Source organism: Mixophyes fleayi, chromosome 5, assembly GCF_038048845.1.
Source record: "Mixophyes fleayi isolate aMixFle1 chromosome 5, aMixFle1.hap1, whole genome shotgun sequence".
In the NCBI taxonomy this organism is placed as follows: Eukaryota; Metazoa; Chordata; class Amphibia; order Anura; family Limnodynastidae; genus Mixophyes; species Mixophyes fleayi.
The window spans coordinates 101,665,524-101,685,937 of record NC_134406.1 but is presented as its reverse complement, the minus strand read 5'-3'; the positions used below and the strand labels follow the sequence as shown (position 1 = coordinate 101,685,937).

The 20,414-nt window shown below is 42.0% G+C and overlaps 1 protein-coding gene and 1 long non-coding RNA gene across 3 annotated transcripts in view; one reads left to right on the top strand and one right to left on the bottom strand.

Annotated features, from left to right (window-relative positions):
• ITGA9 (integrin subunit alpha 9) overlaps window positions 1-20,414 on the top strand; it is a 329,646-nt gene that overhangs the window by 166,055 nt on the left and 143,177 nt on the right. The window lies entirely within an intron of this gene.
• Window positions 828-13,774, bottom strand: LOC142158557 (uncharacterized). 2 transcript variants are annotated; one of them, XR_012692794.1, is made up of 3 exons: window positions 9,423-13,774; window positions 6,939-7,179; window positions 828-1,097 (listed from the first exon to the last, which is right to left on the bottom strand). It is a non-coding gene; the product is annotated as an uncharacterized LOC142158557 (long non-coding RNA). The 2 variants fall into 2 exon arrangements; XR_012692795.1 differs by lacking the exon at window positions 9,423-13,774 and adding an exon at window positions 8,013-8,581.

The following is a 20,414-nucleotide window of genomic DNA, read 5'->3' as shown; positions in this document are numbered from 1 at the left end:
GCTTAAAAAATACCAATGCTATAATAACAAAACTTAATTGTATCGCTCAGTCACTCATGTTTCTGTGTTTTCTTGTTTAATCAGTGAGGGTTGAGGTCAGAGTTTTGGTTTTTGCACATTAGCAGTGGTTGAAGTGGGCTGCTATACGGTGGTATGCCATACTGCCACTTCTACCGCCTTCATTGTAAAACTATCAAATTCCATTCACTAACATTTTCCATACCCCCACTTTCACTTTGAATACTACATATCACTTTATAATCCTATAAGCTTTATAATTTTCAAATGTCAAATCATTAATGTTGTGGCAAATCTTGAGTGGTTGAATTTATGTGGTCAGACATTATGGACCTTGGTATTGGAAGGTCTCAGGCAGTGGCGGAACTACCATTGGTGCAGCAGGTGCAGTTCACAGTGGTCCATGGAGATAATGGGGCCCACTGCACGGGGGTTTAGCGAGCTGTGGTCCCCGGTTCTCTCCTCCCCACCTCCCTGCATCGGGGCCCACAGCTCGCTAGTTCCACCTCTGGTCTCACGTCAGTGTTTATCAGCAAGATGAATACCACAGATAGAAAAAAACGGAAGTGAAATGTTTGTTTAGGGCAATACCAAAGATTGGAACCTTTTTAACATCTCAATTTTAACATTTCTTTCTGATAAGCTTAGAGCTGAGAGAATTTGCAGTTAAATTTATAGTGGAATTTGTACTCTACGAATAGAGCTGGAACGATGATGGTCCATTCATTCTGCTGCACGGTGCGTTTGGGGTAGGACATGGAACACTTAAGGCAAATTCCACTGGGGAATGGGAGACATTTCAGAGGCAAATGTTTTACCAGTCAGTTTTTAATTTTTTGTCAATCTCTTGGTTAGTCATGTTGGAAAATTCTTGATAGCAACAACTTCTAAGTGTTGCTAAGATGGCTTAGCCACTTTTTGTCATTTATGCATAAACAATGACTGCAGTTAAATCTCATATAAATCTTGAAACTGATTTTTGACAGTGGCCTGGCTGTTTGAGTTGTGGTTTCAAAATACATTTAATACTTCTCCCACATATCTTTCCTAAGGCATCAAAAAAACAGATTATCTTCATCCTAGAAAATTGAACTATATTTATCTTAGTCTTGGAGAGATATGAGAGAAAAGTTAACAGATCTCCAAAATGTACAGGTTGTAAAGCTAGGCCTTCATTTAATAATATAACCTTTAAATTCTATCTACAATGCTGTAATATTAGTACATCATTTCCACTAAGGCCTCCAGCATCACCTCTGTAATGTAGAAGAAAAGCACTTATCACTTCATTACCTTTACAAAGTCAACCACTGTATCTGTTCCAGCACCTTTATATATTCCTTCATCCTCATAGCAAAAGTAAGCTGTGACAAAGCGTTCTTATGCTTTAGCTTGATATACAGTTATCAACATTTGGGGTAAATTAAAAAAAGTGCAAAATGGCAGTTCTACAGTGCACGTGCACGAAGCACAACAGTGACGCTGAAAAACTGGTTTGATATTCTCAATTGTATCCCACTGATGGTTGCTCATTTGGACTTGCCTGAAAGTTATATATAAATGAATATATATCATAGTTGCCTACTCTCCCAGGATGTCCAGGAGACTCCCGAATTTTTAGGAGTTCTCCCGGACTCCCGAGAGACAAGGCAAAAATCCGGATACAGATTTCAGCGTTGTTGAAGATGGTGGGGGCGGGGCTAAACGCGTCATCGTGGCCCCGTCCCTTGCTGCAATTGGCTAAAAGTGCCTGAGATTGACAGGTGCGGAGCCTAACCACGCCCCCCTCGACGGACCCCCTCCTGGAAAGCTGTCTGCAAAAGTAGGCAACTATGATATATATACATATATATTCCCCAACACTGACTGTTACTGCAAAGAAAACAGCAACCTTACCTACTACAAATGATCTCCCATCTTTGAATGATATGATAGTGGGACAGATATTATTAATGTTCTGCACAGACTTATTGGGATTATTAAGAAATGACATATAACTGAAGCTTCCAGACAGGCTGTAGCACTTTGCAGCCTTAAAGTTTCTGTACATTATTGATTAGGATATGAGGTAAGGCTGAGGACAAAACCACTTGCTGGAACATAATTGAATGCAATCAGGATGGCATAAGCAAGAGCCTCATTTAATCAAATACAACAGGCAACAGTTTGCACAATATATGCAGTGAATATTAACAGATACTCTACCAATTCTCTTTAGAGGACTTCAAGAATAAATATAATTTGTTTTTCTCTTCAACGTGGTCACTTTATTTATTGAAGTGCTGATATTGTAGACCTCATCACATTTAAAAGAAAAGCTGAAAAAAAGGGAAAATGATAAGTTTGTAATGTTTATTATCCAATGTTTTTGGTTGACTGATACTTGTCGATTTCAATAAAAAATAGTTTACACACAAAAATAAATGAAAAGCTGGCAGCAGTTGAAAGATTAATTTTTGAACATGTATGTAGAAAATTTCTTGGTCAAATTAACCGACTAATTAAGAACAGTACTCATTGTGGTTTATTAATAAACCCCAATGAATATTTCTAACTCCAGACAAATAAAATATAAATAAAACGTATACATAATGTTCATGACTATATTTATTTCGTGACAGGTGTAGATTCTATTTTTCTTTACATTGTAGATTTTTAAAATTTTTAAATTTGTAACAAAATTTTATGGCAATAAATAAATAATAAAGAACAATCTCAGATGGGAAGTCATAGACTTGTTCTTTATAAGTCAGTTAATTTGACCAAGGGATGGCATTTCTACATACATGTTCAAATTAATCTTTCAACTGCTGCCAGCTTTTCTTTTAAATGTGATGATGTCTATCGGTGGTAGTGGTTTCATCGGCACTGACAATGCTGACAAAGTTTATAACTTCACAATAACACCGAAAACTATAACAGCGACAAGATGACAATATTAACTTCCCATATAGCAGACCGCCATTATGTTCGGCACCCACTGCCTGGATTACATTATACAGACAGTGGGTCCACCCATTGCTGCTTTAAAAGCGCTGTTTTCACAGTGTCTAGTAGAAATAATGTAATTTCTTCATGTACATTTTAATGAAAGCTGCGTTTTGCACGTTTAGATAATGAAAGGTGCCAAACATAATGGCTGCCTGCTATATGGGAAGTCAATATTGTCAGCTTGTCGCTGTTATAGTTTTCGGTGTTATTTTGTAGTTATAAACTCTGTCGGCATTGTCAGTGCCGTTAATTCATACCACACCCGATATCTATAACATCAGAACTCTAATATGATTCCCGGGCTTTTATATGGGGAACCTATCTATCAAGTATCATGGAAGTACTTGTACTGCCGCAATTCCTGTTCTGTTATTGCCATGTCAGCATGGTGACAATAGATGTAAATAACTAAAAAAAATGTTCTATTCGCTGATGAAAGCATTTTTAAATGTGTAAACTTTTGTTTACTTTTTCTTAAATTATTCATGCATGCTCCCATCTACAGAGACTGGCCCAATTTATAGCTTAACCCTTACAGCCCCAGGCTAATATCCTCGAGGAAGCTGACCATCACCCAACTGCCCGGCAAAATATTTTTGTTACATTGCAGTAATTTGAGGGATTGTCTGCCGCTGGAGTAAGGGGCCTATTGATAAATCCATTTGGAATTACTATTTCATATACGTTGCTTGTATTGTAAGTTTGGTTTTCTCCTAAAAAACAAAACCACTAAGCTTCTCCTAATACTCTGATTTTAACAGACAAACCACAGCCCACACCTCTGCCCTCAATTCCCCAGCAGGCATGAACACAGAAACCACTAAATAAGACAGACTTGAAAGTTATTCCTGTGGTTTATACTAGAGGGCATCCGAGTTGGATCCTTGCTTTATTTTCCAGGGCAAAAAATGTTTTGTCAACATGTGTTGATAACATTTGTGTACAGTGAAAGGTGTAAAAGATTCTAATACCAAGACCACAATAGTGAAGTTCGCTCTAACTTTGTGTTTATTCATCACACTGTCATTTTCTAGAATGACATCGTTCTGCCATTAACCCATTGCAGTAGCATATATATATATATATATATATATATATATAGTAAATAGTTGGGATTGATCCTACATTTCACACACAATAACTTAGCGTAGTAGATGGTACGGTTTACATTTTCTTCTGCATAAAGCCGCAAGGAGATCACAGATAGAAAGAAAAATGGCAGATAAGTAGAACAATTGTGCTTTTCTGTGTTTTCAGTGTGTCCTGTAAGTTTCATAGCATTGCAATGTATAGTAAACACTGCTAAATGAACATTATAATACCTCTATGGGGGGACTTCAATTCCGCACATTGTTCTAAAGAACAACACAGGGTGTGCACAATTAATTAATTTCACTGCAGATTTCTGCTTGCGGCTCAGGGAGCTGCAAGCAAAATTTAGCATTGAAATTACCGTAGTAATGGTAAGAATGCATAGCAATTACCATACTAACGGTAATTGTGCGCACCCCACATTGTTCTTTAAAATAACAGGATTAATTGAATTCTCCCCTATGTGAGTGACGCGCCCATGCGGCCACGATTACCACAGTGTTGATGGGCCAGGGTGTCAGACTGACAAACAGTGCTCTTCTCCTTTCCCCAGTGGGGTTGCCATGAGAGTGGGGAGGGTAGTAAATACCTGGGGACCCGGGCCCACACTGGATTTCTTTTTATTTTATTGCAATTTGTGGGGGGTGGGGGGGGGGTGGGGGAGTTGACAATGTTCCCTTTTTACTCGGGGAGGGAGGAGCAATGGTTTTGCTCTTCTGGCTTCCAGCTGATGTGAGAGATGAACACACAGGGAATGTAACTTTGAATGTGGATTGCTACAGTGTGCAAAAATGCATTTACTCTGAAGTGTACTCTGCTGGCTAAACATGTTAACAGAAGCTTCAGGTATATTAATATCATTTTTTTATATGCAATATATGTTTGATCACTTTTTAATCATCATTTTAAATCATTACTACAGGATCACTAGAAAATGTTGTTAAAATGTTATGTAAAAAATATTCATTTCCTGACTACTGGGTGACATAATATGAATTGGGGGTACAACTATGTGGCATAATATAAACTGAGGGCACTACTGGGTGACATAATATGATTTAGGGGCACTACTGTGTGGCATAATATGAACTGGGGGCATTACCATGTGGCATAATATGATTTGGGGCATTACTGTGTGGCATAATATGAACTCGGGTCACTACTATGTGGCATAATATCAATTGGTGGCACTACTGTGTGGCATAATATGAACTGGGTGTACTACTGTGTGGCATGATATGATATGGGTGCACTACTCTGTGGCATAAGATGAGCTGGGGGCACTATTGTGTGGCCTAATGTGAACTGGGGCCATTGCAATTCATAATTTTTTGTTCAGTTAGAGTGTCCCTTTAAAACAAATATTATAGAATTTGATTCGTGAAGTGGAAATATAATTATTCAACTATATTGTTAATATTTTTATACCATTGAGATTTCTTACATAACACATATTTAAAAAAATGTCTTGGAAAAGGCTGGTACTCTTTGCAACCAACAATACTTCAGAAAACATGTGACATGACTGCTTTAGTTAAATGAGGATGTTCTGTAATCTCAAGGAAGCAATAATTATGTAACATGTTAAATATATAGCAGAGATTGTTGTTTATTTCGAAACTTAGTGCATTTGTATCACCTTTCACACCATTAGCTATTCAAATAAACATGTTTTTTATTTGCCAAACCAAATGTTTCCATACAACTATATGCCACTATGTTTATAGTAGTTACTTAGTTATATATGTACATTTATATGAATATTGTTGTAATAGTACAATATTTTGTATAAACACTGTGGGGGGTATTCAATTGTTGCCGTTAACGAGCTAAAACAAAAAAAAACGAGCGCTCTAAAAATATGAGCGTTAATACGGTAATATGCGCGTAAATACCGTTAATACGGTAGTTTACTCGCTGAATTTGAGCTGCAAGATGAAATTTAGCGAGTAATTACCGTATTAACGCGAATATTTTTAGAGCGCTCATTTTTTTTTGTTTTAGCGCGTTAACGGCAACAATTGAATACCCCCCTGTGTATGTAAATAATATCTCTGTGTTAAAAAACAATATAATGGATTTTTTCAATTAAAAAAAAATCTACATGCTTGAGGGATTTCCAAAACTCTGTAAACTGCAGGTTTTAACCCATTTCTTTGTTTTCCTACATTCATTTGGTGCAAATGTGAAGTGAAAAATAGCACCATGACTTTGGGTCTGCTATACTGGCCTTTAAAGACACACCCCCTCCCAAGTTCTAAAAGTGTCTAAATATATTGCACTAATATTTAGTGAATTATTTTGAGATTTAATAATATTTTCATGTATGAGTTTTCATTTGACATAAAACTTCATAGTTTTATGTATCTACTCCTAGGGCTAGATTTACTAAACTGCGGGTTTGAAAAAGTAGAGATGTTGCCTATAGCAACCATTCAGATTCTAGGGGGGGTATTCAATTGTTGCTTTTAACGCACAAAAACAAAAAAAAAAAGAGCGCTCTAAAAATATTACAGTTTATACGGTAATATGCGCGTAAATACCGTTAATACGGTAGTTTACTCGCTGAATTTCATCTCGCAGCTCGAGATGAAATTTAGCGAGTAATTACCGTATTAACGCTAATATTTTTAGAGCGCTCGTTTTTTTTTGTTTTAGCGCGTTAAAAGCAACAATTGAATACCCCCCTAGCTGTCATTTTGTAGAATGTACTAAATAAATGACAACTAGAATCTGATTGGTTGCTATAGGCAACATCTCCACTTTTTCAAACCCGCAGTTTAGTGAAAATACCCCCTAGTGTTTTCAGAGAGGATTGGTGAATGAGAAAGACTTACTCCAAACTTCAAGTAGGCCCTCGTCATTTCCAAGGTGCAATAAGACGTAATTTCAGCTCTTTGGATCGTGCAATTTAGAGAACTGTGCAGTGTATGAGGTCCATCTTGCTATCATTCGGGTGATTGGATTGTTGTGTCCCTTGTGGCTCCTAAATGTGAATCCGTCTAGCAGGGCAGATGCCACTTCTGTAGAATTCTTCATGTATATATCGCAAAAAACACATGTTCCTAATCAATGACACTAGTCAAGGAAGATGAAAAATAAAAGGAAACATGATACACCTTCTTTGACAAAACCTCACGAAAGTAAACACAGAAAATTAATTCTAGTCAACTGGATAATAACAAGAATATGTTCATTTTTCTTTGTCATTTTAAAAGGACTTACACTTCTTAGTTTTGTTTATAGACACCAGCTACATGTTTTATTAAAGATAACTTTTTCTTGGCTGGTTCCGTGGGATTTATCCTTTTGACTAACTTTCTCAGAAATAAGATGTAGACCATTAAGCACTGCATCTTATTTCATGTAAATAATAATTTCTTAACCCAAACATGAGAAATGATAGTTGTGATCCCTGAGACGATGCAGATTTTAAAACAATGCATAAGAAGAATTTTAGCAGACAGCACCACCTGTTTGCTGTCTGTGCTGGCTTGTATGCACCCAAACACAACTTGGGTTGTCTGTTCATTCTCAGACTTAGAAATGAAGCAGTGCGTTTCTCTAATTGGCATAAATCTTGATACTTGAAAGCTGCATGTGAGCAGATCATCCAGTCTCAAGGTTAAACAAGGTCTTATTTTCATAGTATAAAATAAAATAGTTAACCATAAATAGTGGTAATACATATAAATTTTTACATGGTTATCACCAAATGTTGATAAACACAGCAGCAATTATTTTTTTTGCACATTTTAGTTTACTTGTTACTATTAAATATACATCTGAGATAAAGATACAGAAACTGTATAATGTTTAATCATCCCTAAAGAACAATGCTTCAGACACCCATGAACTTATAAAATAATATGTTTGTGGCAGGTAATAAAGATATTTAAATGATCCAATACCACATTCACTGAATGACCAAGGAAAATGTGTTCACCTGGAGGGGAGTAGAAATAGCAAGGATGCTGCACGTTCATGCTGTAATTTCATAGAATCCATATGCAACTTTCACCAATCTAGTGAAAGTTAGACAATGAACGTACATGTGTAATAATTTTTGCAAATTCACACTTTTGCTATTTTGTTAGTAAATAAGGCCCAGCACGATGGCTCAGTGGTTAGCACTTCTGCCTCTTAATACTAGGGAGAAGAGTTCAATTCTTAGGGAATTTGGACTGTAAGCTCATCTCTATATTGTTGTCTTAAAATTGCATTGGTATTGGAGACCCTCTGTGTAAAGTAAGTCCATCAGATATACTCCTAGGACTGTCATTTTTATTAGTTCTTTCTCAAGTCAACCTTACCTTAACCCTATTGATGTGACTTGTTCTACATTACATTCCCATTAAGTTCAATACAAATTAGAGTGATTTACATTTTTACAACTCTGTCAAGGATAAGCCCCTCTAGCTACTCCCTGATTAGATATCTTATCATATATTCCAACAGCCATACAATATATTAATTCTATTTTGTCTGCGCACTCGTGACTTGGAAGCTTACTGTAAGGAAACACACAGGATTCCAGCCTAAACCTCACACTCAACTCTCTTTCAGGTATCTTTCCCTACAGACGCATGCTTCACACCTCTCAGCAACTGCCACCAGCTACGTATAAGCCCCTTAGCAAACCTATGATTTAATCACTCAATTGCGCACATTCTGTGCTCTGGTAGCTAAACATTTAACCCTTCACCCAATGGTCTCTAAATAGTTAATCCAGCCAAGCAATCTGTCTCTTCTAAACAGGTAATGAATTCATTTAGCGCAATAAGGACTGAACTATTAAATTGTTAGATTTAATATACATAAAGTACAGTGCTTACACAGAATAACAAACAAGTAGATAAAGATTTGCCATACAAATAAAAAATTGCAAACAGTTATTAAAACAAATGGGATGAAAGTACAGAGCATCACTTATGTATGTAATAATCTATATGCCTGGGGGTAGGCAGAATATATGGACAATCCTTCAATTAGATTGATCCCCAAGAAACTGATAATTTGCCCCTTCCCAGCACAGGTTTTTTAAGCAAAATAAAATGTGACGGCCTTCACAGGGGCAGTGTTAATGCTAATAAGGGGGCAAGGATGTCCCCTGGGTGTCACTATAGTTTGCTCACAAATATTCCAAAAGTTTTGACCTTTGGTAACTCTCCATAGATATATCCCAGAGACATAACTCCCCCTTTAATAAACCAGTCATAATTTCCCGCACATTTAAATACCAAAGGTGATGGAATTATAACAATGGGACATACGTTTCCTAAAAACATGTGATTATAGCTTTTCCCTGATACCGATAGTACCTGTAATTCACAACCCTGGTCTGATTTCTGCTCCTCAGTATGTAGTGGTGCACAGATTTTCCAAAATATGAAATTTGAAGACATCTTCTTTGAAGTTCATATTTCTATATAGCTGTATAGGCAGCCTTCAAATGCTGTCTTTGTCTGTAAAATTCTCACCTAGGCATCAGGCTCTCTCTATTTTACCCCAGTGGTTCTTCTGTGTTTACATTACCTATTGAAAGGAAATCAATTAGGAAGTGGAATACAGGATCAAGACAATGGATGTCTAGGATGTGCATATCTTAAGCTAGTCTCCTCACAAAGGGTCTGCTCAACCTAGTTACCTCCTAGTGGGCTAATGGACCAAATGTTTTAAAAAGGAAACAAACTATTATCTGAGGAGAAAATCATGTTTACTTCTATGTCTCAATGTAATATTTTATTTGGGCCCTGACATTTAATATTCTATAAAATAATAGTGTGATATCTTTCTTACTTGGCACTATACCAACATAGCTAAGTGTGAACCCTGCCAGAACGTAGCCACGAGATCCTCGTTGTTCCAGTGGAGTTAAGAGGCCATAGTTCTGAATTGGACCACATACTGACCCACAGACTGGGTCCCAGGCGAAGACGCAATAAGCCGGTGGCGACATTCGATACCCTCCCCGGTTCATCGAAGATCCTCTTGAATGTGGACAAGAAGGTAGCAAAATTGTGCAGAATGGGGTCTTTCCTCTCCCATAAAGGAGAATCCCAGGCCAGGGCTTGAACAGACAGGAGTGAGATCACATAGGCCACCTTGGCTTTCTCAGAAGGAAAATTCCCGGGCAGAAGCGCAAATTGAATGGAGCATTGGTTCAAGAATCCTCTGCATAGTTTAGGGTCCCCATCAAATTTAGGCGGATTAGGTATCCACAACTGAGAGTAGGTAGCTGCTGCTGCAGGCGGAGGGTTGGGAGCCACAACCACTGGTGCAGGAGGTCCTTTAGCCACCAAGGTGTTCTGAATAGTATCCATCCGGGGAAATAATCTCTGGAGGAATTTTAGCAGTTGCTCTTGATTGGCCTCTTGTTTCTCCACTTTTCCCACTAAGTGCTCCAGTAGGACTCTTGCCGCTGAATCCATGGTCAGAGCAAACTGTAGCGGATTAACTGGATTCGATACTAATCTTGATTAGCGCTGGCTTACCTGAGGTGCGGAATCGAACGAACTCCCCGGTGTTCACCAAGACCCGCTGCAAGGCAGGGTGGCCTTAGCTGCTAGGAGTTGCAGGTCGCGGTCCTCAGCGGGTAGAGAAGATGTAGTCAGACAGCCGGTGCACAGAGTACAGAATCAACGGGCAGGCTCAGCGTGAAGGAATCCGGGTTCGGTACATAGACTGGCGGCAGAGGTACAAAGCGGAGGCAAGAAACAATTCGGGTCATGGTCACAGGCAAACAGGAATGGTCAGCAAGCCGGGTCGGTACACCGGAACGGCAGAAAAACTAGGCAAGGGCGTAGAATCGTCAGACAATCCGGGTCAGGGTCACAGACAATCAGGAATGGTCATCAAGCCGTGTCGGTACACAGGGACAGGAGATCCAGAAAGGTGAGACAGGTAGGGACTGGTACACAGGAACACTCACAGGGGAAGCAGGCACAAGGATTCCCAAGGAGAACAGGAGCTAGGAAGCAGGTAAGTTGCGAGGTTAAAATAGCTGCAGGGATTTCAAAACCCCCGCCCCGAGTTGTGGTCATGTGACCGCCAAAGCCGGAAGTGCGGCTTCTGGGACAGACGAAGCGGCGAGGGAACGAGGAGAAGGTAAGTTCGTGACAATATCTAATATACCAGCTTCCAACTTGGCTACCTTGTTCCTAGGCAGGCGACAGCAGCCGGCAATGGTGTCCACTTCCATGCCTAGAAATGAAAGTCAAGCCGTTGGGCCCTTGGTCTTGTCATTGGCTATTGGGACTCCCATCTCGGTAAACAAAGCTTGCACTGAGAAAAGAATATCAGCGCAGACTGAAGAAGAGGGCGGCCAATAAACAGAAAATCATCAAGGTAATATGCAATACCGTGATGGCCCATTACTGCTTGTATGCACCAGTGGGAAGGAGGAGCTATAACTTTCCAAATACGCGCATGACACCGAGCAACTCATGGAGAGACACATATGAATTTAAAACCGGTTATCCAATTTAAAACCCATGAAACGAAAAGGGTGCAATGGCAAAAGACGGAAAGCGGAATCCACATCAATTTTGGCCAATAATGTACCTCTCCCAAAGGCCCTCACAAGTGCTACCACACCCTCGAAGGAGTAATAAACCACCGAACTATGGCTCTCAGGTATTGCACCATTAACGGAAAATCCAGGGGGATACGACAAGTGTTGGTCCAGGCGGTATTTTCCCGCCGCCTTTATGGGCACTACATCTACCGGGGAGATTATTAAATCTGCCAAGGGAGGACTTGAATAAGGATCGATCATGCGCCCCAGCAACACTTCCTCACCAACTTTGCCTGCTAATATTTGTGGCAGCAGAGAAGCTGACTATAAGTTACGCCCTTTACTGGATCGCACCTCCCCACTAATGGGCAGGCAGAAGCCTTGTGTAAAGCCGCTTTTAAGAAAGTGGGACTGCGCGGAATTCGCATACAATCAAAGCCATTTCCAGAGAGAGTGAAACCTTAAGGGGGAAGGGGCCTTACGCAGATGTTCCTGGCGGCCCTCTGCCTGTGCTGGAACCTCCTGCGGGCCTGGTGCAATCTCGGGCAGGGTGGGGACCGCAACAGTTAGAACAGACATGGCGATACTTGCATGACTCCCCTCTGCAGCAAGTCGCGTTGTTGAATGCATAATAATGCTTTTTATTTCTTTGGGGAGTACCGCATCCCCCCAAAACTTGAAACCTGTGCACCACTGCCATTGGAGTAACCTCCGTCACCTGCTGTACCAGTTGCACGTTGCTGACCCGAGACGCTGTTCCTGGAATCGATCCACCCCCTTGGCCTGGGGTGCCACTCCCGGCTACTTGACCGCCCACCTTTGCAGAACATGAAGGCGAAGACTCTGAATGTCTAACAGGAGCCGCATATGTCCCTACTGGTACCTGTGATGCTGAGAAAGAAGGAATATTAGCCATTGACATAGTATTTCAGGAAAGTGCGCTAGCAGTGTTCGGCTGGGGCAGGTTTAACACATTATTATCAGGCTGCAGATCGGGTCTAAAGCGGAAACAAGCAGGAGGGGGAGGAGCTTGCGGTACCTGACACGTGTTATTAAACCCAGGAGGTCAGTACGGGAAGGACATGGGCATGGGCCCTGAACGGGCGAGGTCCCGAGCTTTGTTCAGCAAATCATTAGAGGAGGGGGAGATAGGAAGCTATCCAGTTCGGTGGAGTATTCTGCTTTGTCAGTGGAGAAGGAGCAAGGTAAAGTAAGGACCAATATGGACCACTGCGCTGAAGGGGAGCCTCTCGGGAAAAAACTGTCAAGGGTGATCCAGAGGCAGTGGGCTGTGAGGACCACCAGTTTTGGTTAAGGGATTGCCCCTATTGAGTAGGCAGAGGTGGTCCATAAGATGCTTGCCATGTGAGAAGCCCCATACTCTGCAACGAAGGAGTTGTGCATGGGATGATCTCCCCCTACATTGGGAAATTGAGAAAAAAGAAGAGGTGACACCATGGAGGTGGCTTAAAACCTGCACACTGTTATCATTCCTGTCAAACATGTGATGCCTCCTCTGCACTTACCAATCTGCCGGTATGAGGGGGATTCTAGGTGTAGAAACCTAATCTGGAGTGAGGGAAGAAAGGGCTGCCATGCACAGAACTACAAGTCGAAGACCCAGAACCTCTAGAGCTGAGGGAAGAGTTAGACTGTAAATCTCTCATTTGACTACCACCCCTGCCTCCATCCACATGAATGTCAGCCTGAGTAATTACTATGGTACCCATGCCCCTCATCTCCCCAGACTGTGGATTCATGTCAGCATTAGTTGTGCCACTTTGTATGTTTACAGATGCCGGCTGGGAGGATGAAGGGGAAGGTGATCCCCTCCTGCGCCTCCTCTGCCTGTTATCTCTGTGCCTTCCGGCACCCCCTGTCATGTGACGACCCCCCGCTCAGGGGCATGTGCCCGACTTCTACCTCTATCCCCCGGTGGTCTGCTAATGACCGCATGGTTCTGTGCCTCTTCCCAGCACCCAGAGCCCGCACTGAGCTCCGGCGCCAGGTTGTTCACGTGATTCGGCTGCCTGTGCAGCGCTAATCCTTGCATCATTTAAAATGGCTGCAGATGCGAAAAAGGGGGGCGTGGCTGACTGCCGGCTCCCTGACAGGATATGGGAGTCTTCAGCCAGACAGGCAGGCAGGGTCCTGCTGTGGCGGAGATGTTACATTTTAAGTGAAGGGGGAATAGAAATAGAAGGCAAGAAAAAAAGAGAAAAAACAAGGCAGGGATAGACAGACAGATAGAAAAGCAAAGCAAGTAGGAATAAGACACAGAAGACAAGCAGAGAAACAAATGAGTAAAGATAGTAGGAAAAACAGCAACGAGTAGAACAGATGGAGGAAAGCCAAAAAGGGTAGAGAGAAACCAAACAGCAAAGTACAGCACAAATCCAACAACTTTGGAGATGCAAAGCCTGAATCTAGAGCTCCTTATCATCGACGATCAGAAACAGAAATACCCAGCATTCCTTGCTCCCTGTATTTATAGAGTAAACAGAGCTCTCAAGGACATCTTACTGGCTGGCTCATGTAAACACAGGAAAACTTAACCCTTACTGGTAAATGGTAAATTCAGAGACCCAACACATAATTTTAAAAGCCGTCAGCTTACTGCTTCACTTATTATTTCATCCTATCATATTTATGCCCTCACCCTGACAAACTCAGTAACTCTTACTGGCTCCATTTGGACAACAAGCAAATTATACAGTAGTGTACTGTATGCAATGTCAGCAGTATATCTTCATCATTACTAAGGATTATATTTAATGATTAAAATAGTTGTCTATGGGGAGGGGCTTAGGGACACATGTCACTCAACATCTCCACCTCTGTGCCCGTGAACACCTGGGGATCATAACGAGCCATCCACAGACTTGTATGATTACCACATCTCTGCGAGGTGCCAACAGCCAGATGTCTGCCATCTTTGGGCGTCTCGTATGCATTTTGCCCCCTCATGTCTGCTATCATGTGGCTTCTCGTCCGAATACAGCTCCATCCCTCCACCTGCTGACAGAGCCTCTTCGGCCTGGCACATATCTAGGTTCAATGGTGATTTAGCCACTGAAGAAGGGTCTCTCAACTATTTAGGTTTGTGCACCATCTTGGCAGACACAACACTGAGAAACCCCACTCCTTCAAGGCACCTGTAGCACCAGGTCTGATCCTTCCCGCAGCTCTGCACTCCCTAATGCCTCCACCTTGCCACAACATGCCCATCCATAAAGACTTGGTCCCTCCAAACAAGCTGTTACCCCCATCTTGGCCTATCTCATTACCACCTTACAATATTGACATTGGCTTTACCTTCTCTCATCCATAATTCTCCCTCCCAGCACCTCAAATTTCCTCCTCCCTCTAGAATGTAATCTCTCATGGGCAGGGTCCTCTCTACCTCTTTTGTCTCAAGTCCGTCTATTATCCGTCTCCATCGTATATCACTTGTCTTGTTTTTTGAGAATTATGTGTGCGTCATGTTGCTATTATGGACATTAATGTATTTGCCATTATGCTTAATTGTATTCATGCTTATATTCATGCTTTTTGTATTCATTTATGTCTTATAAATGTAGTTAGAAATGGTATGATTATTGTCCGGCAATACAGATTATGCGGCGCCTTATAAATAAATGATCATCATCAGCTATTTATAGAGTGCCACTAATTCCGCAGCACTGTACAGAGAACTCACATCAGTCCCTGCTCCATTGGAGCTTACAGTCTAAACTCCCTAGCACACACAGACAAACCAAGAGAGACTAAGGTCAATTTAATACAGCCAATTAGCATGTTTTTGGAGTGTGGGAGGAAACCGGAGCACCCGGGGGAAAGCCACACAAACACGGGGAGAACATACAAATTCCACACAGATAAGGCCATGGTCAGGAATTGAGCTCATGACTCCAGTGCTGTGAGGCAGAAATGCTAACCACTAAGCCACTGTGCTGCCCCAAATGATGATAATAGTTAACGTTCTGTAAAGCTCTGAAAAATTCAGAGGTTGGGTGTATTGTCTATTGAGGTCTACCTGAATAGTTGGGGAAAGGGCTCACCAAAAATGTATCAATATATAGTTATAATTGCTTTTCATTTGAGGACAACTCACCTCTTTTTATTATTGGCCCCTTCATGGAGCACTTCAATGGGGTAACTCCACTAGGACCTCTGTCTGCTGCCAGGAATGTGCCCTTTATGCCAAAGCAGCCACTACAGTTCACAGAACAGGACAACTCCATCTATCCATGCTGATCAACTGAGCCAGAACAAAATAAGGAAATGGATAGGACACATTATTAGGCAGAAGCCACATCCATCCAATCAGGATCTGCATTCACTTTGTCCCTCTGTTGTGGCTGTTTCAATTAACCTGGATCTATGGTGTCATTCTGCTAATAATCAGCATATATGGATGAAGTTTTCATACTCTGCAGTTGCTGTAGACAGTGCTCTCCCATTTCTGCCTTCAGATAAAGTTGGGGGAAGTGGCAGAAGGGGATGCGGCTGCTATGGGTCCCAGAGGAGAAAGTTGCCACCCTCTCTGAGGCCCCATTTACTCCCGCTCTGCATTCCAAAGAACTGAGCGGAGGCCTCTTCTGAGTATTCGCTGGTGTGCCCCATGCATGCTCATAACAAGCCCCTGCTCTGCTCTTTTGAAAGCAGAGTGCGGGACCTTGGAGGCTAGTGTGATATCCTAATTTTGCTATGGGGCCCAGTGATCAACTGTTCCACTCCTTGCTGGGGGGTCCCAGGAGGGTATTTCAGGAGGACCTAATTGTTACATGACGGGCAGGACATGATAAAGCCAAGACATCATGTCAGATTCATGTTAATTTGTATCTATTTTTTAATCACTTAGTATTCACATTTAATGCATAGAACATGATTAAGATCTGTACAATTCTCAAGCAGAACACTAGGGACTGAGGCAAAATTACAACTAGAGATGTTCACTGACCCCCGTGTTCTGGTTTTGGTTTTGGATCTGGATTAAGTTCGTGTTTTGGAGCTCGATTTTTTTCCTAAAATACCTTTTTTTTTGTTGTAATATCACATATTTTTGCTTTTTCCCTCCCTACATTTTTATTAACCTCAATAACACTAATTTCAAGTCATTTGCAGTCAACTTTGACCACCTCTCAGGTGACAATATTATTTTCGTATACTTTCCAACAAAGACTGCAGCGACCAGGCTAGATGCTTTTCGACAGTGCAATGACTCAAACACACGGCAGTTCAAAGCACATCTAGTAAACATTGCCACACAGCAGTGTCAGTAAAGAAAAGTGGTGCATATAGCAATGGAGCAATGAAGCTCTCCCCTTTGTGTTTTACCTATATAACACAGTACAATGTGACTGCAAATTTAGAAGACCAAGCCTGCCAGACCTATTATTTGTATTTCAGCAATGACAATTAGCAATGGAGCAATGCAGCTCTCCTGAATGTCACTTGAGACTTTGAGGAACACTGCTACCCCTCCTTTTTCTATTCTACCTATGACGCTGCCCAACTGCACTAGAGACTACCAAGAACTGTGCTATCCCTTCTGTGTCCCTCTGTAATATGGTGCTGGATCGCCGTGGAGGGCGGTACCAGGCCTGGCGCTCCCATTAGGCAAGGTTAGGCAGTTGCCTAGGGCGCTGGGCTCTGGTGGGTGCCACAGAAGTATTGTACTTTAATACTATGCGGCGACCGCTGAGCATACCTTCCGCGGCTGCCGCACAGCATCAGATAGATCCCATGGGATGGGCGAGGAGCCATGGATCGCGACCGCCGCCCTCCCGTCCAACAGCTGATGGGGTGGACCGTCCCTCCGACTCCTCTCCTCTACTCCCCCTCCCCTCACTGACTGTCGGGCGTGACATCATCACCACCGCCTAACAGTGTCAGTGAGGGACGGGACCCAGCAGCGAGGAGCATCTTTATGGAGTCGCCTTTAAGGTAAGGAAAGAGTGGGGAGCGGAACTTTTAGACCCAGGTGGGGGGCGCATTGAGACCCAGGGGGCGGGCAGTGTGCTGCGGGGGGGGATTTTGACATTGTGTCTAGGGCGCCGAGGACCCTAGCACCGGCCCTGGGCGGTACTTGTAGAATCCAAAGCTCACGAGATCCAAGATCCGACGACGTAACAATGACGTTTTGCCTCAGCTCAGTACTCGGATTTGCTAAGTTCGGGTGTGTTCGGTTCTCAGGGAACCGAGCCTGAGCATCTCTAATTATAACAGAAATAAAAATGAAGCTGTAGCATCCTTTTTATTATTGTAAAGACAGCAAGTATCTAGCTATTACATCTATGCAGCAGTTAAAATCACAGTTATGCAAATCATGTTTTTTTTAACATCTGACTTTTCCAGTAGCAGAAAACTGCTTATTTATAAACCTGGATTATATATATCCCCTACACAGTAGTGTAGTGTTCACTAAACCACTGAAACCACTAAACATTGATTACTTTGGCATGAGAATATTTACATTTCCGCTAGGACTTTTTAGAATCTAATCTTATGCCCACCTGCAGTTCCCTATGGTAAAACTGCCTTCATTTATTGGAAATCACTACATATTTCCTCAGAGTTGATTTTGGAAAAGAAACCTGCCCTAAACCAGAGCAGACGACAAAGGATGTAGAGTGGGGTGGGGCCCTGCAGGACAAATAACATACTGTCTTGCTTGATAAATAACCTGTATTTCTTGTGACTGCAGTGCACGAGGTAACAGGTAATTTGCAATAATATGGAAAATGTCTGTAAAGGTTACTACACAAGGATCTTTTCATGTGCATACCAAGCAATATTTCTTATGTAGTGACTGAGTGGGCTGTGCTTTATCCATCCTTTATTCTCTCTCTCTCTCTCTCTTTTTTTCTGTCTATCTATATAGAAAGAGGCCCAATAAGTAGTTTTTCTTCCTACATTCTCATACCTACCAACTGTCCCGATTCGATGGCCGCAGAGCAGGGTGGGATTTACACAAAAAGTGGGTGGAGTTTTGCTCAAATTTCCCCATAGGGTTTAAGTGGAACAGGGGCTGGGCTTATTTTGTTCTAATTTTGTGATTCTAAATGTTGGTGGGGTATGCATTCGTTATACTTAATAAATCCAAAGGAAAAAAATGCAGGTAGAAGTGTTAAATATTTATTTGGTTAGATATACTATAGCAGAGTGTACCTAATGGTGCCTGCAGGTAAAAAAAATTGCTGGGATGGACCATTTGCAGTTCTCAGCATATATGCAGCACTCACAACCATGTCATCATAGGGAAGATGTTGCAAGAGGTCCATTAACAATCTCTCTATCTGTAGAAACCCCACCTCTAGGTACTTTTAGTTACGCTGTGCTAGAAGATGTATATAACCAACTAATCAAGTTGGGCAATAGTTCTGTTATAAAATTATACCGTTGTGATATAATTATATATGTAAAAACGGTCTCACAAAGTACTCAGAAGAAAATTAATTCCAAGTGTCAGCCAAGATTTGTACTGGCCGACCAGAGGTGCGGAGGCTAACGAGCCCCCTGGTTTTCGCCAAGAACCACCACAATGAGGGATTGGCTTTGCGGGGAATTCCCAGGTTGCGGTCCTATGGACTGCCCCTTGGTGCAACACAGACTTCTGGCGGAGGCAGTCAACAGATAATGGATAGTCAGAGAAGCCAGAAACTGTTACACTGAGAGGTCAAGAAGTACAATGTTGAAATACAGAGAAAGGTCAGACAAGCTGGGAACTGGTACACAGATGGTCAGCAAAGTACAGGATCAGGATACTACGGGAGGTCACCGGAATAAGCCAAGGTCCAAACACTTAATATCAGCCAAGGAGAATAGCCAAATGGGAGGAAGAAAACCTGTTGCTCTGACACTGCACTACAGATTCCAAAAGATCGCCTCTAGGGGAGGTCATGTGACCCGGGCAGACAGCTGGGAAGTGCCGTGCGCCTACTGTCAGAGCGGGTGCGATTGGAGGATTGCGCTGGATTGGGGAAAAGATAAATACAGAATAATACTGTCGGTTCAGCTTTTATTAATGTAGAGCATATTTAGTTTTCAAATTAAAATTGTCTGCTTTTACATTGCACTGTGCAATCAGGGCTGGGCAAATGTATCCCCAGCCACATAGCAAAATTTGGATAGGGGATTGGTGATGCCGTTCTCGCCTCCTGGGCATACATGGTGCAGGACTCCACTCTGCACTTTTGAGAGCTGGCTAAGAGCCTCAGGTGTGAGCAGGGTTATTGCTGAGCCTCCTCACCTCTGGGCCCCTTCTCACCTCTTCGCCTTTTCACCTCTGGGCCCCATAGCTGCTGCACCCCTTGCACACCCTATTATTAAGCCTGTGTGTAATATTGTGTTTATAAATGTACCTCAGGTTGTAGCTAAAGGTGGTATGTACTATTATGTCTTTCACTGAATATGTGATAAAGTCTGGGCTATGATGCCATTGCCCTGTGCCACTCTCCCAGACTGAAGTCATAGAAGATGTTACCCCCACAACCTGTCTGCTACGGTATGAAGCAGTGTGAATGCTGTCTCTTGGGGTGTGGGGGCGTTGGGTTGTGAAGTGCCAATACCGCTTCTGCTGGCCCTGCAAACTGTTATTGTCCCTTGAGATTATATATCAGTGCAATTTAGTCATTCAGTCCAATATTTATCCACATTGCTCACAGATCCAATGTTATGTGTGCAAACACCTCAATAAGTAGTTTTTCATGTGATTTAAATTAGAAAATGATTGTGTAGACAACTCAGTTTTAAACTCTGGTAATTAACTAAATCACAATGCTACAAATAGTGT